This window comes from Corvus brachyrhynchos, unplaced genomic scaffold (assembly GCF_000691975.1).
Source record: "Corvus brachyrhynchos isolate BGI_N302 unplaced genomic scaffold, ASM69197v1 scaffold66, whole genome shotgun sequence".
Lineage (NCBI taxonomy): Eukaryota > Metazoa > Chordata > Aves > Passeriformes > Corvidae > Corvus > Corvus brachyrhynchos.
The window spans coordinates 2,441,126-2,457,743 of NW_008238440.1; the positions used below are offsets into that span (position 1 = coordinate 2,441,126).

The 16,618-nt window shown below is 41.9% G+C and overlaps 1 long non-coding RNA gene across 1 annotated transcript; it reads right to left on the reverse strand.

Moving 5' to 3' along the window:
• Positions 1–741: 741 nt before the first annotated feature.
• LOC108447231 lies at positions 742–9,308 on the reverse strand. The gene is made up of 2 exons (XR_001862670.1): positions 8,869–9,308; positions 742–2,370 (listed from the first exon to the last, which is right to left on the reverse strand). It is a non-coding gene; the product is annotated as an uncharacterized LOC108447231 (long non-coding RNA).
• Positions 9,309–16,618: the final 7,310 nt, after the last annotated feature.

Consider the following 16,618-nt stretch of genomic DNA (forward strand, 5'->3'; position numbering starts at 1 on the left):
TCTGATGTTTTAAGATGATGTTTGGGAAAGGAAATCACACTTTGCATCCTGCTTCAGTAATAAATGTCATATCTCATTTAGAGTTTCTCACATGGCCCAAATTGTGCCCTCTAAACTGAATTCATAGCAGTAAGTTCAGTGCTAAGAGCACAATGAAAACTTTTCAGTGCTTTATTCTTTCATACCAACAGCTGAATTCCTACTCAGTTTTGGAAAATACATCAACCAGGGATTGCCCACAAGCCAAAGGTCATCTAATAAAAGTGAGGCAGAAGCTGGATGCATTTTGGGGTTTTATAAATGGAATACAAGTGTGCCCACATCCAAGCTAAACAAAGGGATGGACATCATCCCTTTGTCCCAAGGCAGCTCTGGATTATTTATTTAAGTGAACAATAGGGCATTGGCGTAAAAACCAGCAACTTTTGGAAAGCAGATTAATTCCACCAAAAAATGGCACAAGTTTGAAAGTACAGCTGCATCCTCATGCCTTCAGAAAAAGTGCAGGCTCATGAATTATTTTGTATATTATGTCTTTTAAATATTTCCTGGATCCAGCTGAGAAAGACAGCAACTCACAACGATAATCTGATAAGACATTGAATTTCTATTAATTACTGGAAATGTTTTGCATGTTTGACTCATGAATTAAACATTTTTTCTCAGATTCTGATTATTTTCCACCTTTCATTACTAGTGTACTATCACATCATTGTCAAAAAAAAGCAAGACTGATAAACATTCAACATCAAGGAGGTGTATTTATTTATTTATGAATTTTTGGAGCACAAAGGTAATGAGAGTACTGACAAATTTCATGTTTCATTGACAAGTTACTTTGAATTTCAGAATATACAAGTATTTAAAACAACAATTTACTCCAAAGTGTTTTGGCGTGCCAAAGACAAATGAATCATGCATAAGTACTAATAAGGTTTCCAATCTGTCAGTTCTGCTTTCTCTGCTGCTCCCACAATTTAAGTTTGGATTGATTGGATTTAATTTTTAGGTGTTTCCTTTGAAGAGATGAATCACGGCCACAGGTACCAATATCTGCTCACAGGCTGTGCTCAGAGGGGATGCACTGAACAACCTGGGCTGGTGGCAGCTGTCCCTGCCCAGGGCAGGGCTTGGGACAAGAGGATTTTTGGAGCTCCCTTTCCAACCCTGCCCGTTCCATGATTCTGTAACCCATCCCACAATAAAGTCTTGGAGTGATAATTACCTGAGGATTCCTTACTAGGGAATGGCACAGGTTGGTTTTTCCAGACCCATTTCATGAGCAGGAGATGATGGTGATGATTTTCTAATCAAAACCAGTTTGGTCATTCAATAACATCCCATAATCACACTGAAAAAAAGATGTGAAAATGTCAACAGAATTATGGATTCTTTGATTAACAGAGACCAGAGGAATTCCACTGGGAATTTCTTTTAGTGCATATAAGTCATTTAATAACTCAGAAGATTCTCAGGAAAGATCACTCCACTTAACAAGCCCCAGAGTGATCCAAAAGAGTAGCAGAGATTATCCTGAAGGATAATTAGACGTTTCACACGAGAAAATTAACATTCAAAAGCAGTCCAGGGCAGTAGTTAGCAAAGCAACTGGAATTTGCTGGAGTCATGGGAGAGCTGCTTGTCTTGTACGGATCTCTTACATGCAGAACACCAGGAGCTTTATTGTTATAGATATCAATCTTCAGAATTGTATTGGTATTAATGCAAAATGGGAATTCTCCTCTGACAGTGGGTGGGGGTTGATTGCCTCTGTTTCCTGGTGAGATTGTCCAAATATGACCAGAATATGTATATATAGAATTTGGGAATATTAAATGTCAGGGTTTGGATAGCTCTGGTCCAACACAGCAGGGCAATTCAATATTTCAGCTCCTCACTTGCACTGTGGGTAAGAAAATAATAGGAAACATTCTGGGGAGTTAACAACTAGGAAAGAATACTGAGTTCAAAATGATTTTGGATTTTCATTTTATTAATTAATTATGTCTCCTCTCTCTCCACTCCCAAATGAAAATACTGTACAAAACTCTATTTATTTTCCACATGTGCAGTGTCAGGATCATATCCATGCCCAGTTTCTACAAAGGAAGCAATGGATTATTGCACAGGATAAGCATTTTTTTTTTTTTTTACTAAAGATTATTTACATTGCAAATAGTCACAGATGATGTTTAAAAATAGCAAGTGTGGTGTGAGGCATTTTTGATTCCAATATGAAAGTGGGAAGGTTCACAGGGGAGTCAATTCTGATTTGTTCTCCACAGATGAGGGCCCCAGCTCCTGGGAAGTGCCACGGGGCTGTGAGGGGATGCTGCTGTGGGAGTTCTTTCAGCTGCCTCTCATCCACAGCTGGGGTGTATTTCAAAAGAAAACCCCGTGATGAAAAAAAAAAAATTAAAAAATTAGAATTAGCTGGTGATAAATATTTTTTATCTCAAAGAACAAACATAAATATCCAACTCCTTAACAACAACCATAAAGTTCTAAACCTGCAAAGCTGATACAAGTTTAGGGATGGGAGATTGAGCTCCACACTGAGCAGTTTGGGTTTCTCTTGTTATTTACCTTAGCAGGGCATTTCCTCTGAATTCTGCCAAAAAAGGGCAGTTTGGGGGAGGAGGTCTCTCATCTGCAGGCAGGTGCTGACATATCAACCACAAGTGTGTACAGAAATACACTTAACCATGCACTTATGATGGGAATTTGTTACATTTAGTTTGTCTTCATATTGTAATACTCTGATAAGTATAAATTATCATATTAGGATTGTGAAAGACCCATTACCACCCATTTCCAAACTTTCTTCCAGAGGATTTTATTTCTTTGCTATTTTATCCTACCCTTTCAATGGCGTAGAATTTTCCCAATTTCTAAATTCTAATTTTCTCTCCTTCTGATGCCACCTACTGAAAAAAAAAATCCTATTTCTTTGAGGCACAAGGTTACCAGCAGCTTTGAAGTGTGTATTCCAAGCCCTCTTGTCTGAAGACAGCCTGCCAGAAGTGTTTAAGGATGACAGTGTTTCATTACAAGGCCTTTGAAGTTCCTGAGGTACCACAAATGGCCGTTATTGAGAACTTGCCTTGATTATTATTTTTACTGCCAGACTTTTAAGCCATACAATATCAGCTTTCTTTCGACTTTGCTGCTTAGTTCCTTTTATGGTAAAGCTTAATACAGTGACCATATGGAGCAGCTGAAAGGCTGCCAAGTGTTTAAATGACAAGGTTATAAATACAGAGACAGCATGGGGGTTTTTTCCCCCCTTAATATATAGTCCTGTGGGTTTGAGGCAAAGCAGACAATAAATCAGAATGTAGAACTTGTTCTGCCACTCACTTCATAGGCTTTTCATATGTAGAAGGTACCTTAGTGTGGTGGAGAGCAATGTTTGCATGGTTTGGGGAGGGAATGTTCCATGGAGGACACCTGTGAGAGCCAAAGGAAAAGTTAGACTTCGAGTTTTGTGTTACAGCAAGTTCCTACCAAAGCTCAGTGGCAAAGGGACATCCCTTCTTCCTCAGCTTTGCTGCTGAGCCTCAGGCTGTCCTCAGCCCTGACCTGCTCCTCTGGGTGGAGGGGAGCTGCCTTCTCTTTGCCTTTTATTGCTGCCAGAGAGAGGGATGCTCCGTGTGCCTGGAAATAGAGATTTCATGGCTCGAATCTCCTGAGCAGCAATCCCTCCTTGCTCTGGTCTGTGTTGTCCTGCAGCTCTTGTTGTTTCCCCAGAGCACATGAGGAGACAGGGCTCGTTCCTGTCGCTGCTTGGACACTCAAGCACCTTGGGTTGGTAGGAATTAAATTGTTTGTGTGAGTGTCAGAGAGAGGAAAGCAGAGCAGGTACCTTGCACGTGCAGGGAAAGGGACGCTGCTTTATGAAAGCTGTTTTTCTTCTGCAGTAATTACAGCAGAAGAGATTTAAACCTTAGAAAGCAAAAGCTTCACATGCTCAGATCTGTGTGTGTCGCTGCACCTTTGCTCTCCTAATGCACCGTGATATTTTTTGTTATCCAGATTGTATGGTTCTGTTTAATAAGAAACTTGTGGATGTAAAGGTCTGGTATTGTATCAGAAGGATGAACTAGAACTATATAAAGTTTTTCTGTTTTTTTTCCAGAAGGAAGTGTTTTTTCTCAGCCACCCACTGCTGGAGAAGAGCTGCCCTACCCCATAAATATGGCTAAGGCAGAACCAGCACTCCTAAAAGTAATAATTTGGATTATTTGCAAACAGATGGCCAGAAACACTTTCCCTTACAATCATCACTTATCCCTTTGGCTGCCAATACTCCACCACACATGTCTTTGCTGCTCTGTGCTAATAACATCAATTGAAAGGACTTGGAATGTCAGCCCTTACCTGCTGCACTCCACCAGTGAGCTGCCAGCTGGGCTGTTTGAGGGAAGCTTTGTGCTTCAAGCATTAGGTTTGGGCTCTGGAGACTTGTGTTCCTATCAGGGTTCTGCTGTAGATTTCCTGTGTGACCTTGAACAAACAAGACTCTCACAATCTCAGCTGCCCATCTGTTAACACAGGCATGCTAATTATGGTGGGAATGAATTTCACTTTGTAACAGTTCTTAAGGTTGAAGACCCTTCGTCAGAAGTGTGGCTCACACTGTGGCCCTGAAGACAGATTCCATCTGAGAATGGAATCTCACATGGTGGTGGAGGACAAGGTGCTCTCCATGGTGTGATTGCTGAATTGCTAAAGAGCGACACAAACGCAGGAACCTTAAAGCTGGGCTCAAACCTTTCTGTTATTCTGCAATTATTTTTCAGGAGTCCCGCACTGGCCATCCCTGTCCCAGCTCTTGACATGGGCCCTGCTCTGCTGCTTCCCTCTGCAGACCCAACATCACTTTTCTTCAGTGAGTTCATCCCAGCTGTTTTATCCCTCTTTTCCCTCTGGCCTTTCTTTGCTTTTGGGTGACTCTGAAAATTGCCTCTTTCTGTAGCTGCAGCTCTTTACATCACAACATGAACTTTTTTCAGCTGTTTAGTGTATCTGAGTACTTTGGGGGATTTGCAGCCTTTGTTACAAGAGCTGCTGCCTCATGGGACCAGGAGGACCACAGGGACAGAGCAAAGGCCCCAGGACTCAGAGCTAACAGGAGAATGCTCTATACAAGCACACCTGTAAATGGTTAATCACACTGCACACCCAGCTGTTAACCTGCCTGAACTGAACAGTCACTGGCCAGATGTCCTCTTTAATGAGAGCCAGGCTCTTCTGTCCTTCCCCTCATCCCAGTGGGAGCCCATCTTGCACAGATGAGTGCTGTGCTGCCCAAGTGCTCACCCTCGTCACCTCCTGCATGCACTGGCCAGTGCCTCCTGACACACCAGGCTGTGTGGAACTGCCATGCCATGAACCCGTCCTAATTTCAAGTGTTTTCTTTCCAGTTTCCTGTGAACAGCTTTCTCCATAAACATTATTTTTTGTTTTCTAATGAGAGCTTTGGCAGAATTACAACATTTTTGTCTGTGCTTATTACTGAGGTATTGCTGTGGAAGTCATGGGTCTGGCAATCCAGTGCAGGAGGAAGGTGGTCAGCAGGCCCTCACCCAAAATTTCTTTTAAAATTTGTTATCTTGGAGAAGGAAAAGGAAGGGAGGTGGACAGTGCAGTGGTTCTGGAAATGTTCTGAGTCCACAGGTGAAATCACAGCTTAGATGATGTGAATTTGTTAAATTTAGTTTGTCTCTAGCCATTCTACAATACTCTGGTAGATGCAAATTATCTCATTAGGATTGTGGAAGACCCATTGCTATCCATATCCAAACCCTTCCAGAAGAGTAGAGATGTTCAGGGAGATGATGTGACACCCTCTATCAAAATTGTATTGTATGGAGGATGGAGACTCTCTCGTTCTCTGAAAATGCTTTTGTGTGGTTGGTGTTGTGCTACCATTTTATCTCCCTTTTCTGTGTGTAAGGGAATAAAAAGTTGTCCTTAGCCAAGTGTTTTCCTGATGGATTTTAAATAGACTGGAGTTCAACTGGGTTTTGGTTCACAAGTCAGTTAGCACTTCAGGGGGGAAACTGTCTGCATATGTTTGCATCTCCTGAGTTTTGCTCAGAGTTTCAAATTCAAACAAAACTGAGAGCCCAAAGGAGAACCCAGCTTGAACTGCCAGCACAGTCTGACTTGGGGTTGGAACTATGCAAAATCTCTATATTTAGTTTGGTTTCAAATAGCTACACTAAGTCCTTATGCAGATCCCAGGAGGTGGTTTAAAGTTCGCTCAATACTTACCCCAAGTTCCCCTGAAATATTTGGCAATTTCAAAGTTTTCTATACTGCCTGCCAAAATTTTAGGTCTATAAGAAAACCTGATATAAACATTCTTCTCTCCCCCTGCCCCCTCCAAACCATTCCACTCAAGTAACCCACAAAGAGCTAATAGTGTGAGTTGTGTCTTTCTTGTAGAGACAGATGTGAAGTGAAATCCTGAGAGACTGCAGCCACAGTTCCTCCTTCCACTCCCACACCACTTCTCATTGATTCCAACAATATTTTCTTAACTAATAACTGGCTCTGACCTTGGCACCTCGTCCTTTGGAAGCTTTTGTCTGGATCTCTTTACAGAAAACTAGCACAGAGCAGACTGTGATGTGAATAACCATGGAATGTTTTCCTTGAGCCAGGCTTACCACATACAGAGCTCCAGCGAGGCACGTACATTCCTAAAAATAATAGCCTCAAACTATTCCAGTGTCATTTGTTCATTATTAAGTCTATTACCCCTGCAATGAGGCTGCAATGCTCAGGCCTTGCTGGTTCTGTGCAGAGCAGTTTATTAATGGTGTCTTTGTTTCAGAGGGATGGCACAGGGAGCTGAGCCCAAGACTTGGAGCTGCTCAGCAGCGATGAAGCAGCTACTTGGTGCTGTTTAATATCTTAAATGACTCCATGCCCATAAATCAGCCAGCCATAAATTATGTTTAATGCTGAAAAATAACCACCAAGCAAACAGATCTTTAACCTGTAAATGTTAATTCTGTTTGTTAATACTTAGTGGCTCCAGCAGTGCTCGGAGGCTGCACGGGCTATTATTCATTTTGACTCCACTCCAACCCTTTTCAGAAAAGCCTCTCCTAGATCTCCCTAAAAATGGGAGCTGCCTTAGGGCACCCACCAGCAAACAGAAGAACTGTGGGAATGGCACAGTCCCACATTCAGCTCCTACCTGCACTGCCCAGGATGCTGCACCACAGCTGGCCTGAGTGAGTGCCGGGGGTCACATCCCACAAGAACCGTGAGCTGGGAGCTGAATTCCAGCCATCCCTTGGCCCAGCTGCTCACTGTGGGGTGATTTTGCAGGTGTTTGGCCCTGGGATAGAGCAGCCACACTCACAGAGCCACTGGAGCCAGCTCAGATGACTCTGGGCACTGTCACCTGCCTGTGATGCTGAGCGTGGCCAGGGCTCTGTGCCAGTGTGGGGGGAAGGCCACACTCACACTCCTGGGTGCCTGAAGGGGAAGCAGAAGACAATCCAGGCTGAAAGGAGGTTTTTTCCCTTCCTTCCCTGTTTTGTTTCTCTCAGCTCTGTGTCCCTCCCCTTCCCTTGTACACTTTATCCCTACAACTATAATGCCCTCTTTTTATTATTTTTGCCTTTGTGTGGGGTGGCTTAATGTTCCTTTTTATCATCAACATGATTTTATTCCCACAGGTGGATGTTGGAGAGGACTCTTGACTGCAGGATGGAGACAAGGCAGGGAGGAGCAGAATATCCCATCAGGGATGCCTTTACTGCCAGCTACACCTAAGATGTGACTGGATCCTGCTGTGCTTTGGTGGCACACAAATCATTTTGTGAACCAAATCCTGTGCATCTGATGCTCCTTTAAATGCTTCATTTTTATTTAAATCAGCGAGTGAATGATTCAAAAAATTCAAGCACACGTCATTAGGTGGATTTACCTTTAAAACTCTACTATTGAAATATTTATAGCATAGAATTAGGGAATTACTTGGGTTGGAAGGGACATTAAAGATCATCTGCCTCCAACCCTTCTGCCATGGGCAGGGATGCCAATTATATTGTCTGAAATATTTTCTGCTTCCAATTCTGTTGAAATCATTCTCTCCTTGAGTAAAACTAATTTTCACTGTGAATCCTGGCTTTCTTTGTTCTTTCTAGGCAACATAAAAATCAAAGAATTTATAAGGTAAAATAATTTTGTACATCAAAAAGCCAGCTGGACCTTAAATCTATTTTGCATTTGATTCTATTTTATTATTTTGTTCCTGCATTTCACTAAGTATAAATGTTTGGAAATGAAGTTTGCTAAAAGATGGCAAAAATCTGTAACAAACTTTGCAATTAAATATTTTATCTTCATTTGAGTAATTAAAAACAGTAGCTAGTGCTGCACAAGTGCGTGTGTTTATTCTTACATTGGTAAAGTACCATTTCTGGGGAAAACAGGTTTTTTCCTGTTTCTTGCCTGATAATTGGCAACAGGTCCAAACTGTGAAGCTGAGGTTTGTCGCTTATTGAGATGTAAACCACATTATCCATATAATACATTATTGGGTCCATTTTTTGGTGACAAAAATTGACTATCTATGAACTAAAGGAGGCGTTTTCATTCTGACGGTTGAAGTATTTACAGCAGAAAGAAATTATCAGTACAGCTCCATTTAATTCCATAAGATTAAATGATGTTGAAATAAATATTGACCTTGATCTAAGCTGCTGTCCAGCAATAGGAAAACCATACATCTCTTTTTTTAAAAATATAGCAGTTCAAAAAATATCAGAGAAGAGAGAATAACAGAGAAACTGGGCAGACAATAAAATGTAAGTGGGAACCAAATGTTAACATTTTACTTACCACACTCTGACAAGAAGAAGAGAGCGTGTAGAATGGTAATCAACACCTACTCATCATATTCTTCTGGAAGATCAAGGAACAGGTCCTAGCCCCAGTATTTACCTTTGCAAATATAATCTCATCAATTCATCTAATTCCGAAGAGAATGAGGTTTTGATTTCACCTTCCTCAGCCTGGGATTTTTCTCACTGGGCTGTTTTTCCCTTTCATCACACAGGGATCCATATCTCACTTAGAGGTGGAAATTCCTTGGCCTTTCAGTGCACCCAGTTAAGATTCCACAAAAATAGATGGGATATCACAGATGCAGGAATTATGAGAGCAGGGTTTATGATGTCTGATAAAGCTAAATTTTAGCTCCTGCAGCAATGTGTTAGTGGCATATGAAAATCCAGCCGTGGAAGGAGCAGAGTTTTCCATTTCTGGCCCAAATGCCACATCTCTCGTTGCTAACACAGATAATAACAGTTTCCATCCAGAGACCACAACTCCATCTCCCCCTCCTTGCAGAAATGTCACACAACTTTTTCTCATTCAAATCACTAAAAATACATATTTAGTTAGCTTTTCAAAATGCATATATTACCTAATGACATGATTGCTTGGCTGCCTAATTTACAAGAAGTCGCTTGCATAACCAGCAGATAAATATAGATGAAGGTTTTATCCATGTGTATATAAAAAGAGAATTATCTATGTGTATCTGAAAAGATAATGTGTGTCATTTTAACTTCAATAATATAAAAAATTATCTTAAAGCTTTTATATTTTTTTTTTAATTTTTGTTTTCCAAACATATTCCCTTAAGAAACTTTTGAGTTGGTGATTTCTGCTGTGCTCTGAGACTTTATAAAATATAGCTGCTTTCATTAACTGGGGAATCACATTCCTTTAACATCCAGTTCCCTTGCATCTGGCAGCATCCATCTCTGCAAACATCCTCTCAGCCATGAACATTCTCTTGGTGTTAACATGCAAATATTTTCATGCACCATCTTGCTAAGACTTTAGCAGATGCAGATGCAGGTTTCATTTATTGACTATTTTCTAAATATAACCAAAATATGCCTCCCATGTCTTCTGAGAGTGAAGACATCTGAGCAAATCTACTTTTCCCTGGAATCACTGGTTCTTGGCCAGGAGGTATTGGTTGAACACTGGTAGGAGCAGATGTAACAAGGCAATGAAGGTGATCATTAATGCTATTACATACATTTGCTGGAGCAAAAACGATACTTTCAATTTCCACGCCATTAGGAGCCTGCAGAAGGATAAAAATGCAGTTTGCAATCCTCACTCAGATAAATGATTGCTGCTCTCAAACCCTCGAACAGCTTTAACAAATTATCACTGGCTGCATTCCACTGTTGGACAGTTCCTTCAGAAAAACAGCACTATTTAAACACATCATCACAGATTCTTAATGAACCCATTCTCTATATCCCTCCCCTATCCTGGTAGGCAACAGGGAGCTGAATAGGACTGGAAAATTGAACTGATACCAAGGTTCTCTAATCTCTCTCTTCAGCTGAATTTATAGATGTGCTCGTGTTGATTTATTATTGAAATTTCTTTTGGTAAAAGCAATGATATCAGGGAGCTAGAATGACACATGAAATGTAGTCCAAGGTAAATTAAAGTACTTAAGCACAGCAGTTATCTCCTGATTATGGCTAAGTGCATTAGACAGCTCAGGATCCTTGCAAACACTCAATATATTAAGATGATCAGTCATCAGCACGGCTCTCTTCGTCTTGCTGCTGTTATGAATCACTTTTATAAGAAAATGAGCTCTTGATTCCTATCTAGGTAGGGAGACTTAAAGGAAAAAAGAAGAAAAGGCTTGTCAGAGTAGTAAGACACCCCTGGCTGGATTTCCCCACTGAACTGGTGGGGGCTGCACTAATGGGGAATAATGAGGTGTTAAAGTGACCTTTGTGAATCTGAGGGTGTGACACGGATATTGGAAGAAATAGGAGGGCAAGAGGGAGTGTCCAGCTTGAAAATTACATAACTGCCAGCTGCACACACACACAAATAGCTTTTTGTACCTGTCAGGAAGAATGAAAATCTTGTTCTCAACCAAATGACAAGACAGCAGCACGTCTCCTGTCCTAAAAGAGTAAAATCACAAGGTCATGGCCCTGGGCATTAGAACTCCATTCCAAGTGAGCATCTGGTACCAAAAGACAGTAGAGGAACTTGCTGGGAACACACCAGTCCCTGCCCCTTCCAACACTGTCCAGTGGTGGTGCTGCTCTGATCTGGATTCCGAATATATAAATCCCAGCAAAGGCAAAACAACACAACTGTTACAAGAACAACACACACCTTCAGAAACTTCAGCAGCTGTAGTTTGAAGGGATCTGATGTCACTCCATCAGGTTTCGTACTCAAGGAATTTTTCAAAAGACAGGAGAGCAAACTGGGAACTTGTGGTTTGTTGCTGAAGTTTCAAGGTTCACACCATTCTTTGCCATAAAGTTGTAGATGCTGGAATATAAGACAAGATTGAGCCATCAAAGTTGCTTTCTTTACTCCATGGCTTCATTTTAAACAGTTGAAGGACAGACCTTCCTCTTGGTCTGCATTTACCTGAGGAACAGCATAGCCATCATCAGTGTTTAAAATCATATTATAAATTGGAAAATATAGAATGAGGGAGGAGAGATCTGGAGGGCATAAAATCAGACTTGGAGTCCGAAATGAATACTTAACATTATGTATATGTAGTATAAAATAAGTACAATTAAGTGTTTATGTTTTTACTTTAGATATATTTTTATATATAATTTATAATTAATATTGATGTATTATGTTGAGATATGCATTGATATATATTAATGTTAAATATTAAATATTAAAAATATAATATATGGTATATATTATGTATTATATATTATGTATTATATATTACATATAGATATGTTAATGATATATTGCTATATTAATAATATCAATATATTATATAAACAAACATGTAATTATTAATATTATTAATATTAATGTTAATGTATGTTATATATTTATATATGTAGAGAAATATAATATTAAGTATTATATTGTGGATACCTTGGCAGCAACAGAGAAACAAAAATACTGTCATTCAGCATATAAACAACCCTTTTAGGTTTATATCCTGGCATGACAATTCCAACAAAGAAACAAGGCTCCACCTCGCAGAAAATATTAGAAGTTGAACAGACACAGGACACACAGGGGCCTGCCAAGGAACAGTTTTTATCAAAATCGTCTTTGCACCAGCCAGTGCCATATTATTTGTATTACTTGCAGGAAAATGGAATGTTTCTGGGCGCCACGTGGTGTGCAGGCTGTGCTGGGCTCTGTCAGGGACACAGCCCTCAGTGCCATGTCCCCCTGTGCCTGCTGTGAGCTCAGGGCTGGCCGTGGGCCGTGGCTCAGCAGGGCACATGGCACAGGGCTGGTTGGGATGAGCATTTGCCCTGCTCAGGTGCTTTCCACCCCTTGTGCTTCCTCAGGGCGTAAGGACAGGCTGGGGCACGGGAAGAGAAGGGATTTCTGTTCTTGCACAGCACATTTTTGCAGTGTCTCAGTAAAGCTGGCTGGGTAAGCGGCACAATTCCCACAGCACACGGTGTCCGTGGCGGGCCAGGCACCTGCACTTCTGTTCAGCATTAGCCACACAAGCAGCACCTTCCCTATTCATGAAGTACATAAACATCCTGGAGCACAACCAAAATTAACCATTCTCCACAAGCCGACGCTAAGCTTTGGTCTTACCTATGTTTTTTTAGAGATCATGGAATCATAGAGGGGCTTGGGTTAGAAGGGACCTCAAAGACCATCTCATTCCACCCCCTGCCACAGGCAGGGACACCTCCCACTATCCCACGGTGCTCCAAGCCCCATCCAACCTGGCCTTGGACACTGCCAGGGATGGGGAATCCACAAACTGTCTGGGCAACATCCAAACCTACATCTGCCCTCCTTCAGCTGCGATGGAATTATTTTGTCTTAGGAATTGAGGTGGTGTCCTGCCAAAGCTTGGCATGCAGGACAAAAATATTCTCCCCCCCCCTCTCTGTTTGGATATGTTTGAATAATGTGTCTGTCCTGGGCTGGATATGTGTGGTAGATGGTTTTCTGAAAGGTACACTGTATTTTGGAATTAGTTGTTTTCACTGCAATTTACTTCTGACTAATTTAGACTTTGGGTTCGCTGCTGGTTTTGCTTATTATAATGAGGTTTGATAGAAATTGTGTTCTTTTTTATTGAGTTAATTCTTGTTTTAGAGTACGGGCTGGGTAGAGTTTTGGCTGTGAAGCAGAAATACTGTGTGCTGTCAGGAACAGAATTTCACTTTTATAAAAAGTTTTCCTTCCCTACTGCTAATTCATCACAGATAAACCTAACTAATAATACACTTTGATATTGCAAAAATAGACATTGCCTTCCTTCAGCTTCCAAGGAGAAAAGCCTCAATAACAGACCCATCAGAAAACCTCAAAAAGTAAGTCAGGTTTGCAGGACACAGGAGTATGTTTACAAGTCTGTTATCAATAATTTAAGCCTCACTTGTCAGAATAGAAGATGGATATATATGAGCTGCTGTGCATTTTCCTTATGTATTTGCTAATCCACCGCCAGTCTGCCAAACAGATTTAAAAGATATTTCCATTTCTGAAGGAAAGTTGCCTCCAACTTTCAAGGTCCAAAGATTTTGTGAGTGTGTCGGCGTTAACTCATGCTGAACAGCACACTGATAAGGAGCCTCGAGTGTTCATTGTTTCTCGGTGCCTGCAACAGGCTCTGTTGTTGTTTTCCTCCTGGCTGGAAGCACCTGGGAACAGACAAAAGTGAATCTGTGGCAGCAAGAGCTCTCCCTGTACTTTTAATCTGTCTGATGCAGGAGAGTGTTCCCAAAAAAAGTTCTCTGCAGGCTGCTTTTGAGCTCTGCATCTTTTTTGAGCAGACCCCCATGAAATCACTTTGTTAAGGAAACTTCAAGGGATGTGTTGTAGTTCCTCTGTATACACCAATTAGGAGTCAGGGGTGATGTGTCTGTCAGAGCCATGGGTACAGAACATGCTGCTGCTCAGTCAGCTCTGCAGGCTGCATGGCCATGGAGGAATGAGGGGGACATTTCAGAAGGTGCGATTTTAGGCACTATTTTCAAGATATCTGCAAATGAAATTCCTGCTCCCTGATGTGTACTGATGTCTGATCTAAGGGGACTGCACAGCTGGAAACCACCACAGCTCATTTCTGCAGTGCCCAGTGCTATCCCTAGCAGATCTATTTCTGCTTTAAAGTCAATAAGAATTGATTTCAACTCTTATTTTTCCCTCATATTATTACAGGAGAGAGAAATCCTTCCCGTGACAAGCACAGTAGACATTGCCATCATCACAAATGAAGACATGGAGCAAGCCCAGTGTATCCCTCCTTATTCACATCTGATGCAGCATTACCTCCCCATGAGGGTGGGCAGGCCCTGGCACAGGGTGCCCAGAGCAGCTGGGGCTGCCCCTGGATCCCTGGCAGTGCCCAAGGCCAGGCTGGACATTGGGGCTTGGAGCAGCCTGGGACAGTGGGAGGTGTCCCTGCCATGGCAGGGGTGGCACTGGATGGGCTTTAAGTGTTCTCTGTGTATTTCCAGGCCATAGAAACCATTCTGGTTTATCATCAAACAGGCAAACAGCACAGACCACAAAGCTCTGTCTTTTTTTTATTTTCTTCCTCCCCTGACTGAGTATTCTGCTTGTCCCTGGCAAGGCTCCCAGGTAATCCAGGACTGGGATGAGCAGTGGTTCCTTACTGAGAAGCACCCAGCCTTTATTCCAGCATCCCAGGGGCCTAAGGATAAGAGAAGCAAGATGTGAAAGAGGCAGTGTTGTGCCTAGGGCACAGCAAGGTGCACACTCCTCCTTTTTTCCAGGGAGCAGCCCATGTCCCAGCCAGGCAGATCTGTAATTTACAGATCCCTCTGTCCCAGCTTTGACCCTGTCTTCGAGTGATTGCAAGACGAGCATTACGTGCCCAAATGACTCCAAGCTCAGAATATCAGCTGGATTTTGCAGTCAGCTATCCAACAGAGAGATTTCCATCAATTTTCCCAGTCCTTGGAGTGCAACAGAGCAGATCTGCAATGTGATCCTGAGCTCAGTGTGGCAGAGATGGACACACACACCTCAGGAGAGGACTCTGCTTTCCAGCCAGGAGTTCTGTCTCAGCACAGGGATGCACATGCAGATACAGCCCAGCCTTAGTGAGGGTGCAGACAGTGCCGTGTATCCTCCATGGAAGGAGGGAAACACCATAATGCTCTCTGCTTACCTTTTAGAACAGAGATAAAATTTCAAACCAAAGGGTTTTTCCAGTCCAGATTGGTAACTATCATTTTAAAGAAAAATCTTTTGCATGTCTAAATTTGATTAGTAAATTAAAAGGTAAAAAAGAATAAAGCTACAACGAAAGATTGACTATTGTTCAATCATAGAATCACAGAATGGCCTGGCTTGGAGGGACCTTAAAGCCCACCCAGTGCCCCCCCTGCCATGGGCAGGGACACCTTCCACTGTCCCAGGCTGCTCCAAGCCCCAATGTCCAGCCTGGCCTTGGGCACTGCCAGGGATCCAGGGGCAGCCCCAGCTGCTCTGGGCACCCTGTGCCAGGGCCTGCCCACCCTGCCAGGGAACAATTCCTGCCCAATATCCCACCTAAACTGACTCTCTGTCAGTGGGAATCCATTCCCCTTTATCCTGTCATAACAGACTCTTGTAAAAAGCCCCATCTCCATCTTCCTTGTATGTCTTTTTAACCTTTAGGCTATTGGAGATCCCTTTTTTCAAGCAGATAATGATGAAAAAGGTGGTGTAAAAAGATATCAAATGATTGTCTGACCATTGAAAATCAAGTGGCATGAACAAAAAAAGGCACAGTCAGTGTTCTTGTACCTGCTGCAGACCAATAACCTCAAGAAAACTGTGATGCTCAGGAAGAGAGCAGAAAAAGCAAACAGGGAAGAGGAGTTGGTAGAATTATTTCGTCTCTTTTGCCCCATACTTTTAAACATTACACCTGTATGGCTTTGGAATTGCTTTACGTTAGTTTGGGTCCAGCTAAGTTGACATCATTTCCTTTAAGAACGAGGCAAGATTCCCAGACTGTTTAATGTTCCTGAGGTGGATTTCTCTAGGATGTAACACACTTATTGGTGTTCTCAAGTGAGCCTTCAGCAGATCTGAATCATTTAAGGGTTCGCCCTCATCTAGTTAAAAATCAGTGTTCGAATATCTATCAGTATGCAAAACATTCATTTGCTACCAGAGTTAGAGCTCCTTATTATACCAGGAAGAATTTAAGTTTTAATTAGCATTTCCTCTGGTGTACTAAACCCACTGAGACTACTAGACTTACTAAAATTTAATTAACTTGACAAAAGATCCTAATTGTTTTCATGCCACTAGTCCTTAGTGGGACTAAAAATAATACCCTTCAAATTAAGTGTCTGCAACCCACCTTCCTTTTGGTTGTCCTACATACATCAAATTGGTTGGCCTACATATAATTATAGTTGGTAGGAAGCCTTGCCCACTCTGGAATCAAGATTGTTTGCTCAAAAATGGAGATTTTTATGGCAATGCACAGTGATGAAAACCTATTATTCAAAAGGCCTCAGCTAACATTAATTCTTTCCACCATCTTACTAGGTTTTGGAGGTTTGTTGATTTATCTTGGTGCACAGGCTAATCAGGGAGGTGTAGC